The sequence below is a fragment of the Pelodiscus sinensis genome, chromosome 24 (genome assembly GCF_049634645.1).
Source record: "Pelodiscus sinensis isolate JC-2024 chromosome 24, ASM4963464v1, whole genome shotgun sequence".
Classification (NCBI taxonomy): Eukaryota; Metazoa; Chordata; order Testudines; family Trionychidae; genus Pelodiscus; species Pelodiscus sinensis.
Window position 1 is genome coordinate 25,166,908 of NC_134734.1, and position 19,199 is coordinate 25,186,106.

Here is a 19,199-nt window from a genome sequence, read left to right on the forward strand (position 1 = left end):
CACACACACACACACACACGCGCGCGCGCGGGCGGGCGCAGGACGCTGCCGTTCCCAGGCGCTTTGCTTCCCGGCCGGGTTCCGCGATTCCCGGGCGGGCGGGCGGCCCCGGGCGCGACGCCTCCTGCCGGGCGGCTGCTGCGGGCCGAGGGCGAGCGCCGGCCCCATGCCGGCTGGCGGGGCGCGGGGCGCGGACAAAGGGGCCGGGCGGAGCCGCGGGGGAGCCCGCCGGGGCCCCGGGCTGTAGCCGAGAGCGACGCGGATCGCGGGGCGCTGCCTGGTGAGTCGGGGCGGGACCCGGCAAAGCGCCGGCCCCGAGCGGGCGCAGGGAGCAGCCGCCGGCGGGGGGCAGGTTGGGGGGGTCCCCGGCGGGGGGCAGGTTGGGGGGGTCCCCGGGGGGGGGGAGGTTGGGGGGTCCCCGGCGGGGGGGGCAGGTTGGGGGGATCCCCGGCGGGGGGCAGGTTGGGGGGATCCCCGGCGGGGAGCAGGTTGGGGGGGTCCCCGGCGCGGGGCAATTTTCCATTCACGCGGGGGGGGGGGGCAGTGGGCCTGGTGTGACCTGTTGGCTCGGCTCGGCTCGGCTCCCCCTTCCCTGCACGCGCAGGCCTCAGAGCCGGGGGCTTTCCTGGGGCCGGGGCCAGGTGGGGCTGCTTGCTGCGGGGGAGGCGCAGATATTTGTGGAAGGCCCGACCCGGAGCCGAGGAAAGGGGGGGCCGCTATTGATTTCCCACCTCTGTTTAACTGTGAGGGGTGGGGGTGGGTTCTGCACGGCTCATCCCCACGCCCTGGCCTTTGCAGATGGAGCAGTTCCAGGAGGGGGCTGTCCGCAGGCAGGGTCCCTTTCACACGAGCCAGACCACCCGGCAGGGAGAGCCAGATCCCCAATGCGCAGCGGGGGAGGCTGGGATCAAAGGGGGCCCAGACACACGGGGGAGAAGGGGATGCCTGGTCTGTATTCCAACAAGTCTCCCCTCCTCCCCTTTTTTACCTTTGGTTTAACAATCATGTGAAATTCATGGTGCCAATGTAAGTGCCTGCCAGGTGGAAAAACAAGGAAGCATTTAGACCCTCCCAATACAGAAAAGCTGGGTATGTTTTAAGGTTTCTAGGTTATCCGTGCACAGCTGCACTAGTGCAGACCTCCGTGTAAACAGGGGTGCACCCCCCAGGCAGGAGAAAGCAGGGAGAGCTGTCAGTGGTGTAAATCACCTTTTTACACCCATGCTGTTGTATCTGCACTAGGGATTTGTATCTGTGTAACTACATCCATGCACAAACTCCCAAGTCTTGATAAGACCCGAATTCCTCATGGGGCCGAGGGGAATGTCTCAGGGCTGGTGCAAATTCATGTTCCTTGGCGGGGGGGAGACACACACACACACCCCCTAATATCCTCTCTTGTCATTGCACAGTTTGTGCAAATGAAAGGTGGCAATTTGGCCTGGCAACTGGGTTAAATTATCCTGACTTGGGGCAGGCTGGGGGCGTTTCTCATGCTTCGTATCTGGCCCCCTCGCCCCCTGTGATGATCCCTTGTTTTGAGGAATTAGCACAAGTAAGTGTTGGTGGGGCTGCGGGCAAAGATGTGAATGTGTGTTACTCCCAGGCGGATGCGCCAGCCTTGCTTGCCCTGATCTGAGTGAGCGAGGGGCCGGATTCAGAGCTTGTTTACACCAGTCTGACCTCTGGCACAGTGGAGCGGCGACTGGAGTTACTCCTGGATTACTCCAGATCTGGCTTCAGGTCTCGGCCTGGGTTGGGACCTTGTCTCCCGATGGAAGGGGGCGAGAGTCCATTTCCCCTCAGGCCTTGGAATCACTGACGAAGAGGTTTTGAAAAAAATAGTTTCCCAGGGCCCCTGGGGCGGGCGCTTAATCACAGCAGCTCTGGATTGTGTTGGGACTATCTGGGCTCGGAGGCAGACAGCGTCTGGTCCCTGGTCTCGCTTCATGCCAGCCCGACTCCCCTGGAGTTACTGCACCGAATCCCGCTGATGTAATTAGCAGATGACTTCATTTCCAGCCGGAGATGGCTCCTTTCCTGGCTGGCCTGGGTGCTGAGTTTGGGCTCCGGCCTTTCCGGGGTGGCTGTCGAGGGCTAAGGGGATGTCAGAGCCTTTGAGCAAACTCCACTCCGCAGTGGCTTGTCGATTTCAAGGCTGGGGGGGAGGGCTGGCCTGACCCTCCCAGGCCCGGGGACCCCAGGAGTGACTCTGAGATTTGACCTGGCGTGGGGCTGAGCTTGCTCTGTGGGGGTCAGCGACACCGCATGGCCCGGGCGGCCTTTGTGCTCAAGGCCCTTTGGTGCAAATGAGCTGGCAGTGAAGCGAAGCGGAACATGGATCCGTGTCCCAGGGGGCCGGGTTTGTGCAGACGAGATGACCAGCCCTTGCAGTGGGGGCTGGGACCGAGGGGGGCGGCTGCTGCACCCGCTGGCTTGAAGGCGTTTCCAGCATAGGCTGGGTTTGCAGTTGGCTTCGGCGGCTCCCCGCACCCCCACTATGCGCTTTGTCTCAAAGCTGGCGATGACCGTGGCTGAGTGAGGGGCGCGCCAAGTGCGCCTTCAATGTGCACCAAAAGACACTGTGTGACTCAGTTTCCCTTCCTGTCCTTTACCAGGCTTGTCTGTTTTTGGACGTAAGCTCTTCAGGGCAGGCAGCGTCGGTTGCCTCTAGCTCCCAGTGCCTGTAGCTCCCACTGCCGGGCTCCTCGTGGGGAGACACAAAGCACGAGCGGACGGGACCGTGGAGAGGGGCGGGGCTTTGCCACGGGCAGCTCTGTGCCGGGTGAATGGCTGGAGCGGAGGAGGGCAAATAGGCCACCGTGTCTCTAAGCCTGGTTGCCTGGGGATCCTGCAGGCTGTTGTGCTGCTTCCTTAGGGCCGGACCCTGCACAGGGATCCCGGGGAGCTGGGCCCCAGTGACAGGCTCCATGCAGGGCTGGGGCCAAGGCCTGGCTAGCCGCTCTCCCGCAAAGGGCGCCGGTGCTCGGGTACCATCCTCCTCTCCCTCTGCACCGCTGCAGCCGGACTGCACATGGGCCAGCGCAGTGGGGGATCAGCCCCCTTGTACAGACCAGGCAGACCCCGGCCAGAGTCGTGCAGGAGTCGAACCTTCCAGTCCTGTGCCTGTGCCCAGCCTTGGTGTGAGTGGGTGGGAAGGAGGCAGTGTGGTCCCATGGTGAGAGGAAGGAGCAAGAGTTTGTGCTGCCTGGTTCCCTTCCCATCTCTAGGGGAGCGGGACGCCCCTGAGCTCCATTCCCAGCTCAGCTGCTGGATGGCAAGTCACTTCCCCGCTCGGGGAGAGGAGGATAATTCGGGCCTGACGCCAGGAGCCTGGCAAGTTCCTCAGGCGCTTGGAGAGTCTGGGCGAAGTGACTTCGGGGCAGGGGCTGCTGTTTGCTAGGTTTGTACAGCTCCCGGCGCAGGCTTGGGACCGCGAAGTGCTACCGAAATACAAATATTTAATAACAGGCGTTTGTAAAGAAACAAAAATCCTCCCTCCCCCCCGGACATCAGAAGGCCAGTCTCTAAATAGCGTAAGACCGTCCCTCCAGGAATCCAGCCGCACTTCTCAGACAGCAGTGGCTCAGCTTCGCCAGCCCTGGTGGTCCAGCGAGGGCGTGCCTGGGTCTTGGCAGGCTTGGGTTCACATCTCTCCCTTGCCGTGGATGTAACCTCTCTTTGCTTCAGTTTCTCACCTGTATAATGGGGGCTGGGAGAATAAGTATGTCAGACCAGGAAGTCCTCCGAGGCTAGAGGAGTGGGTGCCAGGTAGGTACCCAGTGAGGGTAGGGAAGGGTTAGGGTTAGTGAAGGGGAAATTGAGGCAAGCGACTGGTTCAGGTACATGCTGTGACTCAGCTGGGAGTAGGTCCTGGCTGCCCGGTTACATGCGCCTTCTCCGCAGTCTCTCTTGTTCAGTATTTTCATCAACCATTTAGCTATTGGCAGAGAGAGAGAGAGTACAATTATAAAGTCTGCAGATGATCCAAGCTGGGAGGGGTTGCAACTGCTTTGGAGGATGGGTCCTAATTCAAAATGATCTGGACAAGCTGGAGAAATGGTCTGAGGGAAACAGGCTGAAATGTAATAAGGACAAATGCAAAGTGCTCCACTTAGGAAGGAACAATCGGGGTGTCACACACAGAACGGGAAGCGACTGTCTAGGAAGGAGTCCTGCCGAAAGGGATCTAGGGGTCAGAGTGGACCACAAGCTAAATATGAGCCAACAGTGTGACACCGTTGCAAACAAAGCAAAGCTGATTCTGGGCTGTATTGACAGGAGTGTTGAGAGCAAGACACGAGGAGTCATTCTTCTGCTCTACTCTGCACTGATTACGCCTCAGCTGGAGGATTGTGTCCAGTTGTGGGCACCACATTTCAGGAAAGATGTGGCGACATTAGAGACGGTCCAGAGAAGAGCAACAACAATGACAAAAGGTCTAGAAAACATGAGCTACGAGGGAGGCTGAAAGTATTGGGCTTGTTTAGTAGTAAAGAGAAGACTGAGAGGGGACGTGATAGCAATTTCCAAATACGTAAAAAGGTGTCATGAGGAGGAGGGAGGAAAAATGTTTCTCGACCTTTGAGGACAGGCCAAGAAGCAATGGGTTTAAACTGCAGCCAGGGAGGTTTAGGTTGGACATTAGGAAAAACTTCCTGCCTGTCAGGTGGTTAAACGCTGGAGTAAATTGCCCGGGGAGGTTGTGGACTCTCCATCCCTGCAGATATTGAAGAGCAGGTTAGACAGACCCCTGTCAGGGATGATTTAGATAGGGGGACGGAATATTTTTGGGGCTGAGGGTCGCTGACCCCCAGAACAATCAGTCGGGAATCGCACACAAGTGAGAAACAAAAACCCCGCAAACAAACGCTCTCTGACATGGCCCTGCATGACGAGGAGAAAGACACGCCCCACATTCCCTTGCATGCTAGAGCCTCGTGGGGCCCAGGCTGGTAGATTTTGTATGCTGTGGCCCCACAGGGGAGGGTGGGGAGCCAGCGCAGGCTCCCCAATGCTGGGGGCGAGCCCCAAGCCTCAAGCAAGCTGGGGGTCTCATCCAGCCCCCGGCCTTAGGTTCCCCACCCCGATCTAGATGGTGCTTGGTCCTGCTGTGGGGCAGGGTCTGGACTTGATGCCCTCTCAAGGGCCCTGCCTGTTCGTGTCCTGTGATTCATGGCTCCGCGTTCCTGTACATGAGCGGGGTTTCCGTGCTGACGGGCATGGGGTCGGGAGTCGGGTGGGGTGGCCGCTGAGGTTCAAGTGACCATGGAGAAGGCAGCTGGCTTCACCTTTCCGAGCCTGGAGGGGAGATCCCGCTGCTCGCTTCCCTGCGCCCTTGTCTGGGGCTAATGAGGCGGCTTCGACGGTCCCCGAGTCAAAGGTTTTGAACTGCAAAGAGGGCGGCTCAGTGGAGGGTTATGGGGAGGTGGGAAGGGCTCAGGGAGGACACAGAGGTCTGGAGGCTGCGGAGGGAGGCGTGGGAGGCTGGGGGAGCATCGCGGGCCATTGCAAACCGGGGAGTTCTGGCACTGAAATTACTGCAGGGTCGGGAGATGCGGCTGCTTAGGAAAGCGGATTTCCCTTCCCGCGCCGGTGGAGAAGGCTCTTCTCCAGCGCATTTAGAAGCGCACTGTGATGTACCAGCCACCCGCAGGGCCCCGGGCTGGGAGGGTGCATTGTGACAGGTCTCCCTGCAAAGCGGCTGCTTGTGGGTGGGACGGGATTCCTGCTGCCCAAAGCAAAGTGAAGCAGCAAATAACCCAGCACCAGGCTGCTCTAGGTCTCTTCACCAAAGCTGCCTGGTTCAGCCCCAGGCCCATTTTTACAGCGTGATTCGTTTTCAAACACGAGTAACTGTGCTCGTGCGAAATCGTGCCACACTGGTGTAAGAGCCGTGCAAAGGGAGGGCAAAGTGGCTGGGAAAGCTTTCTGACTGGGTCACCCTTTATAGGCCGTTTGCATTGGTGTAAATAAATGCACTAAGTGCAAGGACTTGGGAAGCTTCTCGGGGTTTGTGGCGGTTTCGGGGCACTAGCAGCTAAGGGCACAACGCAATTTCTGCTCCTGCTATCTGGACTGGGGAATAGAAGCCAGTTTTCTAGTCCAGAGGCCTTGTCTCAGTGCTGCAGGTTGCACCAGGGTAACTCCAAGAGTTTTCACTCGACCTAGTTAAATTGGTGCAAACCGGTGCTTGGATCAGCTTGTGTCTGTAACTTACTGACTTTAGCAGGTTTTGGTGCAGGAGGGGATTTGCACTGATTTCACTGGGCGGGTTTAATACAGCTTTTACGTGAAACCAGTGCAATTTGTGTTCTAAAAAAGGCCAAAGGGACTTGGTACAAAACTCAAACAATCCCTCCCCTCCAAACCCTGAGATTGGCTCAAAATCATGAGGTTTTTTCAAGGGGATAATGACTGTGAGGTTCTTGTCTTTGCCTCCATTGAATGAGGACTAGACACATACCTGCAACTCTCACAACTTTATCCCATGTCTCATAATATTTAAGTGTTGTCCTCAAACCCCTGTGCTTAATCACGTGACTGCGTGAGAATCCCTGCCTTCTTAAAGTCAGTTTCTAGTGTCTGTGGTTGCAGAGAAAGGTTTGACAATGTGCCCAGAATGCTCTGTCAAAGCTGAACCTCGAGCAGGCAAATAAAGAACTCACAGAGCGTAGAACTGGAAAAAAATGTGGCTTAAAAAATCACAAATCTCGCCCTATTCAGGCCCCAGTCCAGACTTGGGAATACTTGGCGTTGGCAGAACAGTCTCCTAATCACATGTGACTGGAAGCCGTGGCTTGCGGAAGAAAACCGTGGGCAGTGATCAAAGAATACGCAGGGGTTCTCAACAGGGTCTTTGGACCCCGGAGACTGCAAGGGAACTCCAGACCTGGCAAGTCATGTCCGAGGCCACGGGGGGCCGGGATGGTCGATTCCTCCCCCTCCCTTCCTGGGGGTGCTAGTAGGGAGGGGGAGCCGTGGGGATGGGGTGTGCTCAGGGGAGGGGGAAAGAGGTGTGGAAGAGGAGGGGCAAGATTGGACTGGGAAGAGATGGGACGGGATGAGGCCTTGGGAGAAGGGGTGGAGTATGGGTGGGTATGGGGCTAAGGGCTGACCAGGGATTAAACATCCAGGGGAAATTAGTGGTGTGTGTGTGTGTGTGTGTGTGTGTGTGTGTGTTTGGGGGGAGGTCACAAAATATTTAAAATCAAAATGGGTGTCCTCAGGTAGGTGAAGTTTTGAAAACTGCTGGGTTAGTAGCAATGAAGCCCAGAGATGGCTGGTTGGGAACGTCTGTTCTGTCCAGCTCATAAAGTGAAAATTAAGCCCTGTCATAAGGAATACCCGCCCCCCCCCCCACACACCTACCCCTCTCCCCGCCTGTGGAAGGCACTGCAACAGGGAGCCATGGAGCCAAGAATTGAGCAAAATCCAAGAGGGATTGGACCTTGATACAATTAACATGAGTACCCAGCGTTTTCATGGTGACTGGCAAGGGACATTAATTCATGTTTCTGGGTTGAAGCCAGTGTCTGCCCGTTTGGGATCAAGAGGAGACCATTGTAGCTAGGGCTGCCAGATGATTTCAACAGAAATACCGGACACACGTGACATTCCATCACTATCTACATTCCATCTGATTTAGAAAATATCCGACACTTCTATTTTCTCCATTTGTTTCCCGAAGAGAAAGCTGAAATCCTGGACTGTCCAGTTCAAAACTGGACACGTGGCAGCCCTGCTTGTAGAAGGGAAGGGGCAGATTATCCTACATTTCTCCAATATGGGGTCCTTCCACCTCCCTCTGCAGCAGCCAGTGCCGGCAGATCTAGGAGACTGGGCTAGATGTGCCTGTGATCTGAGCCAGTCCGGCACTTCTCTGTTTCTCCAAGAACCACGAGACTTTCAGCAAAATCACAAGAGCTGCCGGCTCTGGGGTCAGACCTAGCTCATGAGGCCTCTGATTAAACAGGTGTCTATGAAGCTGAGGTGGGGAGGGGGCTGGTGAAATGCCAGGTTTCACCATCAAACCAGTTGCCTACTTTTTGGGGGTGTCAGTGGCCTGCCTGGTGGACCACAACTGGAAGGTGAAATGCCTGAAGTCTTGGTTGTATCCAGACGGGGATATGGGCTGGAGGAGACCCCGGGGCGGAGCCCTGCAAAATCTGCGGCTATCTGCTTTACATCCGTGGGCGTCACATCCACCGCTCCCTTTTGCGGCTGCGGATCCCAGTGTCGTATCTAGAACCCTGCACGTTGCAGGTAGCGGTGGAGAGGGGTTGGCAGAGCCGGTGGTCGTGTGTGCGGATGTGGATACCAGTGTTGTGTCTAGAACCCTGCACGTTGCAGGTAGCGGTGGAGAGGGGTTGGCAGAGCCGGTGGTCGTGTGTGCGGATGTGGATACCAGTGTTGTGTCTAGAACCCTGCACGTTTGCAGGTAGCGGTGGAGAGGGGTTGGCAGAGCCGGTGGTCGTGTGTGCGGATGCGGATACCAGTGTTGTGTCTAGAACCCTGCACGTTGCAGGTAGCGGTGGAGAGGGATCGGGAGAGCCGGTGGTCATGTGTGCGGATGCGGATACCAGTGTTGTGTCTAGAACCCTGCACGTTGCAGGTAGCAGTGGAGGGGGGTTGGGAGAGCGGGTGGTTGTGTGTGTGGATGCGGATACCAGTGTTGTGTCTAGAACCCTGCACGTTGCAGGTAGCGGTGGAGGGGGGTTGGGAGAGCCGGTGGTCATGTGTGCGGATGCAGATACCAGTGTTGTGTCTAGAACCCTGCACGTTGCAGGTAGCGGTGGAGGGGGGTTGGGAGAGCCGGTGGTCATGTGTGCGGATGCGGATACCAGTGTTGTGTCTAGAACCCTGCACGTTGCAGGTAGCAGTGGAGGGGGGTTGGGAGAGCGGGTGGTTGTGTGTGTGGATGCGGATACCAGTGTTGTGTCTAGAACCCTGCACGTTGCAGGTAGTGTTGGAGAGGGGTTTGGAGAGTTGTGGGTCGTGTGTGCGGATGCAGATACCAGCGTTGTGTCTAGAACCCTGCACGTTGCAGGTAGCGGTGGAGGGGGGTTGGGAGAGCCGGTGGTCATGTGTGCGGATGCGGATACCAGTGTTGTGTCTAGAACCCTGCACGTTGCAGGTAGCGGTGGAGGGGGGTTGGGAGAGCCGGTGGTCGTGTGTGCGGATGCGGATACCAGTGTTGTGTCTAGAACCCTGCACGTTGCAGGTAGCGGCGGAGGGGGGTTGGGAGAGCCGGTGGTCGTGTGTGCGGATGCGGATACCAGCATTGTGTCTAGAACCCTGCACGTTGCAGGTAGCGGTGGAGGGGGATCGGGAGAGCCGGTGGTCGTGTGTGTGGATGCGGATACCAGTGTTGTGTCTAGAACCCTGCACATTGCAGGTAGCCGTGGAGGGGGGTTGGGAGAGCCGGTGGTCATGTGTGCGGATGCGGATACCAGTGTTGTGTCTAGAACCCTGCACGTTGCAGGTAGCGGTGGAGAGGTATCGGGAGAGCCACGGGTCGTGTGTGCGGATGCGGATACCAGTGTTGTGTCTAGAACCCTGCACATTGCAGGTAGCGGTGGAGGGGGGTTGGGAGAGCCGGTGGTCGTGTGTGCGGATGTGGATACCAGTGTTGTGTCTAGAACCCTGCACGTTGCAGGTAGCGGTGGAGGGGGGTTGGGAGAGCCGGTGGCCATGTGTGCGGATGCGGATACCAGTGTTGTATCTAGAACCCTGCACGTTGCAGGTAGCGGTGGAGGGGGGTTGGGAGAGCCGGTGGTCATGTGTGCGGATGCGGATACTAGTGTTGTGTCTAGAACCCTGCACGTTGCAGGTAGCGGTGGAGAGGGATCGGGAGAGCCGGTGGTCATGTGTGCGGATGCGGATACCAGTGTTGTGTCTAGAACCCTGCACGTTGCAGGTAGCGGTGGAGAGGGGTTGGAAGAGCCGGTGGTCATGTGTGCGGATGCGGATACCAGTGTTGTGTCTAGAACCCTGCACGTTGCAGGTAGCGGTGGAGAGGGGTTGGGAGAGCCGGTGGTCGTGTGTGCGGATGCGGATACCAGTGTTGTGTCTAGAACCCTGCACGTTGCAGGTAGCGGTGGAGGGGGGTTGGGAGAGCCGGTGGTCGTGTGTGCGGATGCGGATACCAGCATTGTGTCTAGAACCCTGCACGTTGCAGGTAGCGGTGGAGGGGGATCGGGAGAGCCGGTGGTCGTGTGTGTGGATGCGGATACCAGTGTTGTGTCTAGAACCCTGCACGTTGCAGGTAGCGGTGGAGGGGGATCGGGAGAGCCGCGGGTCGTGTGTGCGGATGTGGATACCAGCGTTGTGTCTAGAACCCTGCACGTTGCAGGTAGCGGTGGAGAGGTATCGGGAGAGCCACGGGTCGTGTGTGCGGATGCGGATACCAGTGTTGTGTCTAGAACCCTGCACATTGCAGGTAGCGGTGGAGGGGGGTTGGGAGAGCCGGTGGTCATGTGTGCGGATGCGGATACCAGTGTTGTGTCTAGAACCCTGCACGTTGCAGGTAGCGGTGGAGAGGGATCGGGAGAGCCACGGGTCGTGTGTGCGGATGCGGATACCAGTGTTGTGTCTAGAACCCTGCACATTGCAGGTAGCGGTGGAGGGGGGTTGGGAGAGCCGGTGGTCGTGTGTGCGGATGTGGATACCAGTGTTGTGTCTAGAACCCTGCACGTTGCAGGTAGCGGTGGAGGGGGGTTGGGAGAGCCGGTGGTCATGTGTGCGGATTCAGATACCAGTGTTGTGTCTAGAACTCTGCACGTTGCAGGTAGCGGTGGAGAGGGATCGGGAGAGCCGCGGGTCGTGTGTGCGGATGCGGATACCAGTGTTGTGTCTAGAACCCTGCACGTTGCAGGTAGCGGTGGAGAGGGATCGGGAGAGCCGCGGGTCGTGTGTGCGGATGCGGATACCAGTGTTGTGTCTAGAACCCTGCACATTGCAGGTAGCGGTGGAGGGGGGTTGGGAGAGCCGGTGGTCGTGTGTGCGGATGTGGATACCAGTGTTGTGTCTAGAACCCTGCACGTTGCAGGTAGCGGTGGAGGGGGGTTGGGAGAGCCGGTGGTCGTGTGTGCGGATGCGGATACCAGTGTTGTGTCTAGAACCCTGCACGTTGCAGGTAGCGGTGGAGAGGGATCGGGAGAGCCGCGGGTCGTGTGTGCGGATGCAGATACCAGTGTTGTGTCTAGAACCCTGCACGTTGCAGGTAGCGGTGGAGAGGGATCGGGAGAGCCGCGGGTCGTGTGTGCGGATGCGGATATGACTGCGGATACCAACGTGCTATCGGCTCCACCCACGGAGGGGAAGGAAAGGTTTTGTTTTGAGTTGGAGGAGGCGCGTGCAAACCAGGGAGAGGTGAGTCAGTTTCTTTGGTGGCCTCTTTCCACCTTCTCAGCTGACGGGAGGTGAGGCTAGCTGCAGCTATCCGCTGAGGGTGAGAAGAGGGAGGTGAGGCTAGCTGCAGCTCTCCGCTGAGGGTGAGAAGAGGGAGGTGAGGCTAGCTGCAGCTCTCCGCTGAGGGTGAGAAGAGGGAGGTGAGGCTAGCTGCAGCTCTCCGCTGAGGGTGAGAAGAGGCAGGTGAGGCTAGCTGCAGCTATCCGCTGAGGGTGAGAAGAGGGAGGTGAGGCTAGCTGCAGCTATCCGCTGAGGGTGAGAAGAGGCAGGTGAGGCTAGCTGCAGCTCTCCGCTGAGGGTGAGAAGAGGGAGGTGAGGCTAGCTGCAGCTCTCCGCTGAGGGTGAGAAGAGGGAGGTGAGGCTAGCTGCAGCTCTCCGCTGAGGGTGAGAAGAGGGAGGTGAGGCTAGCTGCAGCTCTCCGCTGAGGGTGAGAAGAGTTTCTTGGTGACCTAGTTCTCGTGCGTTTACCCAGAAAGGGCTGGCGTTTACCTGCCCAAGTGGAGTCGCTTGTGGTAACCCTCCCTGGCAGGGTGGGCATGGAACTAGGCCAAGCGTCCCGCTCCAGTCAGCCTGGCCAGTGGCCACTGCACTGAGCGCAGCGGGCACGAGTGTGGGTTTTGAGGGCAGTGCTCTCTGGGGCTTGCCCTGCCATCTGCGGGCGTCTGAATAGCCAAGCTGGCAGAGCCCCCCAGGCTCCCGTAGCTGCAGCACGGGGTGCACGTGTGAGATCCTGCCCCCGCCCATGCCTGCCCCCCGCCCCCGCTCAGCCAGCTGCCTCCCTGCCCAAGCTGCCCATGGCCGGCGGGGGTGCAGGTGGCCGTGATGTGGGCGGCAGGGCAGAGCTGTGCTGTCATATCAAGCCGGCATGCGGCCGGGAACCAAAAGGACGGAGCTGGGACCCCAACCAGGCGCTGCCTCCAGCCCCCAGCCAGGAGGGGAGGAGGGAGTCGATGTTCGCTCGTTTGTTCTCCGTCGCCCGGTGTCTTCACAAGGAGCGTGGGCGTCTCCTGCTCCGAGATGCGCCCCGGCTCTGACCGTCACTGCGGGATGCGGGGGAGGGAGGGGGGTCCTCTGGCCTCTGCTGTGGGCATGAGGTCTCAAGTTCCTTAGACATGTTATGGTAGCTCCCAGGCACCCCTCATTGGCCAGGACCCGGGGGTGCTCGGAGCTGCACAGACACAGACCAGGAGGGTCGTGCTGGATGATCACAGGGGTCTGTGGATGATGCACGTTCTTTCCCTTTGGAGCAGTGATTAGGGATGTGAAGGGTTAACCCATAAGCATCACCCTTAGCGATTCCGCTAACCCTTAGCCAGTGGGGCTGGAGCAGCTCCCCGCCTGGCGTGGGCAGGGGCTGCTCTGGTCTTCCCTAGCAGCCTTTGTCTGCAGCGAGGGGGGGACCACTCCAATCTGGGGGGCCCAGCCAGGCTAGAGTGGCTCCCCCCGCCCACTTCCCTTCAGTCTGTTATCAGCGTGTTTGACCGGTTGCCCCGTCAAACGGGATTTTACAGCGCTATTGGCCACGCTCCCTGTGCCGGGGCTCACAGCCCGCCTGGCATTTACAGGGACAAAACCCACCAGGTTGCTTGGTCACCACAGCGGCTAGTAACCAAGTTCTAGCTGAGGGAGGATGGCCCAGTGGTTAGAGCTGCCTAGGACTTGGGCCGTCTAGTGTCAATTCCCTGCGCTTTCTGTGTCTCAGTCTCCCCTGTTGTGCGGTGGGCACAGTAGCCCTGTCTTGCGTTGCGGGACTGGTGTGAGGATAAATCCCAGGCAGATCGCGTGGTACTGCAGGCCACGGAAGTGCCTGCGGCTTTGTCTGCACCATGCCAGCTGGCTCGGGCGGCGGGGCTCTGAACCAGCAGCGGTGCCATTCGCGCTTTGCTACCGTGCAGGCGTAGCCCGAGACAGACAGCCGTGCCCGGCCCCCTCCCCCTACTCAAAGAGCAGGTCACTGCCACGTGTGTCAGACCCCCCCCCACCCGTCTGGGGTCTGGAGAGGGCTCTGCTCATCTCCAGCATGCCGCCCGGAGTGAGCGATGGTCTCAGGCAGGCTGACGCGGGCCGTTGGAAATTAACGATGCTACTAAGGCTAATTAGCAGTCTAGCTCTTACGGAGCCCTTTGCGCGCATAGATCTCAAAGTGCTTTACCCAGGAGCGCAGGGTCATTATTCCCATGGGACTGATGGGGAAACCGAGGCACGGAGCCGGGGAGTGACTTGCCCACAGGCAGTGGGTGTGAGTCTCATGGTCACTAAGGCCTGGCCTGCTGTTGGACCTGAGGTCGACCGGGCTGGGAAACGCCCCGCGCCCTGAGCACCGTAACCCCGGTGGGGAGCGGTGAGATTGGCAGAGCCAGTGTAGCCACAGGCTTTGACTGAACATTTGGTCTAATCTGAAGCCACGGAGAGAGGGCGACAACCCCCCACTTCCCGTGGTGGTTTGTTCCAGTGTGAAAACCTGGATCTTATTTCTAATCGGCCTGGCTTGAACTTCCAGCCCTTGGTTCTCGCTCTACGATTGCTCACGGAGCCCTCCCTTCCCAGGGAGAAAGTCCCACATGCCAATGCGGCCGCCCTGTCTAGTCCTGGGCCGGTGTCTGCTGCTGCTGGGCTGCGGTTCCGGGCGCTGCTGGGGGAAGGGTTTAATGTTTATAAATACAGCGGGGGAGGAATAAATCTAATCCCTAACCCCGCGGAGCAGTGTTTCCTGTCAGACGACCACTTGTCAGGAGAGATTCATGCGTCACCCAGCTGATTAGCAAAGCACCCACAGCTGGCATCATGTGTTTCAGAGGTGGTGCACATCCACACATATATTGGTGCACGTAACAAAAATTATTCTGTACATGGATGAAAAAAAATTAGAGACCACATTTCCTGTGGGTATTTCAGATGTTGCCCTCCCATGCGCCTGCTGGTTGGTTCTGCTTTAATGCCCCATGTCGTATTGTGATGCCGGGGGGGGTGTAGGTGGAAGGCAGCCAGGAGGGGGGCAGGTGCAGGAGTGGGAAGACGGGTGACCAGCAAGGAAGTGCCAGCTGGCTGCTTTATTTACAAACAGACCTTGCAAAAGTGATGGATGGATTTCCACCCCCACCGCCCCCAGCCCATCTGGCTTTAGTCCCGGTCTTCGGAGCACGTTTTATCTCTCCGGGCTTAGTGGAAGTTGTGGGTCTCTGCTGCCGCTCTGGTGCACAGTGGGGCCTTCTCCAGACACAGATGGGTCTGTTCTTGCTGATCCCCAGGAGGGATGTAAAGTCCCTTGCGACTGGTTAACTGGGACGATTACTTCCCATTTAACTGCAGCTGGGCTGGAGCAGCCCCCTGCCCGCGACGGGCCCCACGGGGCTGGAGCAGCCCCCTGCCCGCGACGGGCCCCACGGGGCTGGAGTAGCCCCCTGCCCGCGACGGGCCCCACGGGGCTGGAGCAGCCCCCTGCCCGCGACGGGCTCCACGGGGCTGGAGCAGCCCCCTGCCCGCGACAGAGCAGTCCCCTGCCCATGGCGGCTGGGAGCTGCTGTAGCCCCCGCTGGTTGCCCTGAGCCAGTAAGCACCCCCCAAGGGCGAGGGTCCCCAGTTCACCTTTTACATCCCGGGCCCCGTCCGGTGCTGCTGGAGCGGGTGCCCTCGACTGACCCGTCCATAGGCCAAGGCGCGAAGGGACCGTTGTGATCCCTGGTCCAGGGCTGAGGAGCCTTTTTTGGGTCGGGGGCCGCACACAAGCGAGAGCGAAAGGAAAACCCCTCACTGAGGCGCCCCCACTGAGAAGCAGGAAGACTCTCCCCATTCCCCTCCCACGCCAGAGCCGGGGGGCCCAGGCTAGTCCATTTGTGTGCTCCAGGTCCGTGGGGGGGGGGGGTAGTGGGGCGATGGGAGCACCAACGCAGGCTCCCCAGTGCCGGGGGGAGCCCCAAGCCTAGGGGCAGATCCTGGCATGGTGGGGGCCACATCCAGCCCCCGCCCTTAGGTCCCCCACCCTGCCCTAGCCTGCCCTGCATCGCACAAACCAGAGACCCCCCGGCGTTTTCTGGGAGCCCCTAACGGGTGGTTGGAATTGGGGATGTTAAGTATCGATTAGGTAACTACTCGACAGTCGATGGAATTTCCATTGCCTACTCGATAGTCGGTGAGGGGCTCCCACCGCGGCGCTGTAGTAAGAGAGCAGAGCCGCAGCGGGGGCCGGCCCAGCTCTGCCCCCCCTGCACCACAGAGACAGTGCTGGGGCGACCCGCTAAGCTGGCTTCCCCCAGCACAGGCTCCTCCCCCCCCTTGCTGCCTCTGATACAGCCTCTGAGGCAGCGGAGGTGGGGGCAGCGACTCGTCGAGTAGAGACTCTGCTACCCGCTAAGCTGGCTTCCCCCAGCACAGGCTCCTCCCCCCCCCTTGCTGCCTCTGATACAGCCTCTGAGGCAGCAGAGGTGGGGGCAGCGACTCGTCGAGTAGAGACTCTACTACCCGCTAAGCTGGCTTCCCCCAGCACAGGCTCCTCCCCCCCCTTGCTGCCTCTGATACAGCCTCTGAGGCAGCGGAGGTGGGGGCAGCGACTCGTTGAGTAGAGACTCTGCTACCCGCTAAGCTGGCTTCCCCCAGCACAGGCTCCTCCCCCCCTTGCTGCCTCTGATACAGCCTCTGAGGCAGCGGAGGTGGGGGCAGCGACTCGTCGAGTAGAGACTCTGCTACCCGCTAAGCTGGCTTCCCCCAGCACAGGCTCCTCCCCCCCCTTGCTGCCTCTGATACAGCCTCTGAGGCAGCGGAGGTGGGGGCAGCGACTCGTCGAGTAGAGACTCTGCTACCCGCTAAGCTGGCTTCCCCCAGCACAGGCTCCTCCCCCGCCTTGCTGCCTCTGATACAGCCTCTGAGGCAGCAGAGGTGGGGGCAGCGACTCGTCGAGTAGAGACTCTGCTACCCGCTAAGCTGGCTTCCCCCAGCACAGGCTCCTCCCCCCCCCTTGCTGCCTCTGATACAGCCTCTGAGGCAGCAGAGGTGGGGGCAGCGACTCGTCCAGTAGAGTCTCTGCTACCTGCTAAGCTGGCTTCCCCCAGCACAGGCTCCTCCCCCCCTTTGCTGCCTCTGATACAGCCTCTGAGGCAGCGGAGGTGGGGGCAGCGACTCGTCGAGTAGAGACTCTGCTACCCGCTAAGCTGGCTTCCCCCAGCACAGGCTCCTCCCCCCCCTTGCTGCCTCTGATACAGCCTCTGAGGCAGCAGAGGTGGGGGCAGCGACTCGTCCAGTAGAGTCTCTGCTACCTGCTAAGCTTACGCTCATCGGGGAGTCACTACTAGTTGCTGCGCCCCTAGCTGGGATAGCGCCTGTCTCCCGACTCAAGGCAGCGGCTCCCGTATTTCCCTCCCCTCCCGCCCAGCACGGACGCCTGCTCCTAGACTCCCAGCCCCTCGGCCGCCACTTCTCTGAGGCGGCTCCCTCTCCCCGACTGGCTGCTCAGCTCCCTGCCTGCGCCGTGACCTTCCCAGCCAGCCGGCTCAGCCGCCTCGGCACAATGGTCAGGGGCCCGCCCCGTTTCCTAGGCAAGCACGTTCCTTTGTAAGGTGAAAGCACCATACACACAACAGAAAGCTCCGGGTCCACGTTCACAAACTTAGCAGTGTCCCGCCCCCGGCGCCTTTGGCTCCGGGAATGAATGGACCCTTCAAAGAGGAGCGTCCGTTAGGCACGGGGCGGAGACGTTCTCGAAGGCACCGCGGGGACTTAGACACACGAGTCCTTTCCCTGTCCTGGCGACTCTCGCTCCAGAGTCATTGGGGTGCTTTTGAAAAATCCCCCCCGTCCCCCCATAGGTGGCTGCTCACGGAGTCTAGGAGGCACCAGAGCTCTGCCTGTCCGAGAGTCCAGCCGGCAGGAGAACGATTCAGGAGTCCAGGGTGGTCTGCGTGGGGGAGGGGGTGGCAGCACGCTGCGTTTATTGGCAATACAGTGTGAAAAGCACCGGCCCTGCTGACGTTGTTCTAGTGACTAGTCCGTGTCTCGGAGCAGCCGTTACAATGGGCCCGAGTGCGGGAGCCGGGTTCGGCCGGCCGGGATTCCGAGGCTCTGGCCTGGCAGGATGAACCCGAAGCCTCTTGGCAGGACACCCCCATTTGTGCAGGATTTGTGCGTGCGGCTGGATCTTGCTGCATTATGTTGCACTCGGTCACTGTGCAGTATCGGCGATTGTTTTTATTGTTGTTTAATATTGGCTGGGGGGGAGGGTTGGGGGTTGCCCCGTCCCTGTTTCGTTGGGATTTACTGTTTGCCGGCAGTGCTCGCTTCTAACCAGTGTCCAATTGCAGAATAAAGTCTCAGAAGGGCTGTGTGAGTAACTTGACAGCCAGCGAGCCGTCCTGTGGCACCTTGGAGACTAGCAAGTGTGCTAGGCTGTCAGCTTTGCAGAGTAACTTATTTTGCAACCTGGTGGCCGGTCTCCAAGGCGCGATGACTTTCCCTCCCCCATAACGTCCTGGCCTACGGACGCAGCGACCTTCCAGAGCCGACTGGCCACCCAGCCTCGCCCAGCGCGCCAGGCCTGTACCTGGGACTGGGCTGGTGACGCTGGCGCCCGAGGGCGGGGTAAGAACCCAGCTTGTTTGTGCCGGGCCCATGGGGAAGAGCCGTTAGCCTGCAGGGGCTCTGCAGTGAAGGTCTGTCAGGCGGCAGGAGCATCGCTCCCCGTTACCTCCCTAACACCAAAGTCGGGGGGCTGGCAGGCTGCCCACACAGCAGAGCTGCGTTGCACCGCGCGGTGAGGCTGCCTGGCGCTGGCGCAGGCTCTGTCCCAGGGCTGGGCACCATGCGGCCCGGGGCCGGATCCGGCCCATGGGCTCCATCTGGGCGCTGTCTGATTACATCCCGCTGCCCTACCCCCAAATCTCCAGGCGCTGGCTCTGACGGCAGTATCCTCTTTGAACGGCTCCTGGCTCCTGGTCGTGGCGCCGCCCTGGCAGGGGCCGGAGCCGTGAGCCCTTTAAATAGCAGCAATTTAAAGGGCTCACGTTGTGGCCATGTTGCCCAGCTGCAGGGTTCGCGGCTCCAGCCCCTGCCGGAAGAGCACTGCGACCGGGGGCCCTTTCAACAGCCAACCCCGGGCAGCTGCCAGGCACGCGATAGCGGCGGGGCCAGGAGCCACGAGCTCTTTGCTGTGCTTTTAATTCATGGTCTGCGGCCCCAGACAACTCTGGGGGAGTCTAGTCCTCAGCCCCGCCCCTTCCGCCCCAGGCCCCGCCCCTTCTGGGGTGGAGCTCGCCCGTGGCCACGTACCAATAGTCGTTAAGTGGCCCCCCGTGAAAACGATTGCCCACCCCTGCCCTAGCAGTGGCCAGGTCAGCGGTGTGCCAGCACGCCCTGTTGGGGGTCGTGACATGGGCGTCAGTCGGAAATGCACCCACGTCCAGCCTCCTGACCGTTTAAAGGGGTCTCGATGGCAATGAGATCAGAGCCCCTCGTATTGGCCTCCCCTTCAATGCAAAGACTGACCAGGAAGCAGACTGGATCCTCCCCGCACCCCTTTTTCTCTAGGCTGCGGGCAGGGGGCTGGTCCAGCCTTGGGGGACCTGCCATGGGTGGGGGGCATTCCAGCCCAGCTGGAGCAACCCTCACCCATGGTGGGCCTGGCCAGAGCAGCCCCCATCTGCAGGGGAAGGGGGGGGTGCACTCCAGCCTGGAGCAGCCCTCCCCTCTGCTTGCCCCCATTTGATCAGTTAACTAATTAAACAGGATTTTGCATCCCTAGTGCAGACTCTGTGGTGGGCACGGTGTGGGTGGGGGTCATGACGGGAGAGGCGGAGAAATTC

The 19,199-nt window shown here is 59.9% G+C and overlaps 1 protein-coding gene across 2 annotated transcripts in view; it reads left to right on the plus strand.

Annotated features, from left to right (window-relative positions):
* The first annotated feature begins 8 nt into the window (after window positions 1-8).
* VANGL2 (VANGL planar cell polarity protein 2) overlaps window positions 9-19,199 on the plus strand; it is a 51,633-nt gene continuing 32,442 nt past the window's right edge. Inside the window, exons 1-2 of one of the 2 annotated variants that reach the window (XM_075908414.1) lie at window positions 9-280; window positions 6,727-6,895. The gene's annotated coding sequence lies outside the window, so the exon portion shown is untranslated. The remainder of the gene's footprint in view (window positions 281-6,726; window positions 6,896-19,199) is intronic. The other variant, XM_075908413.1, reaches the window with a different exon arrangement.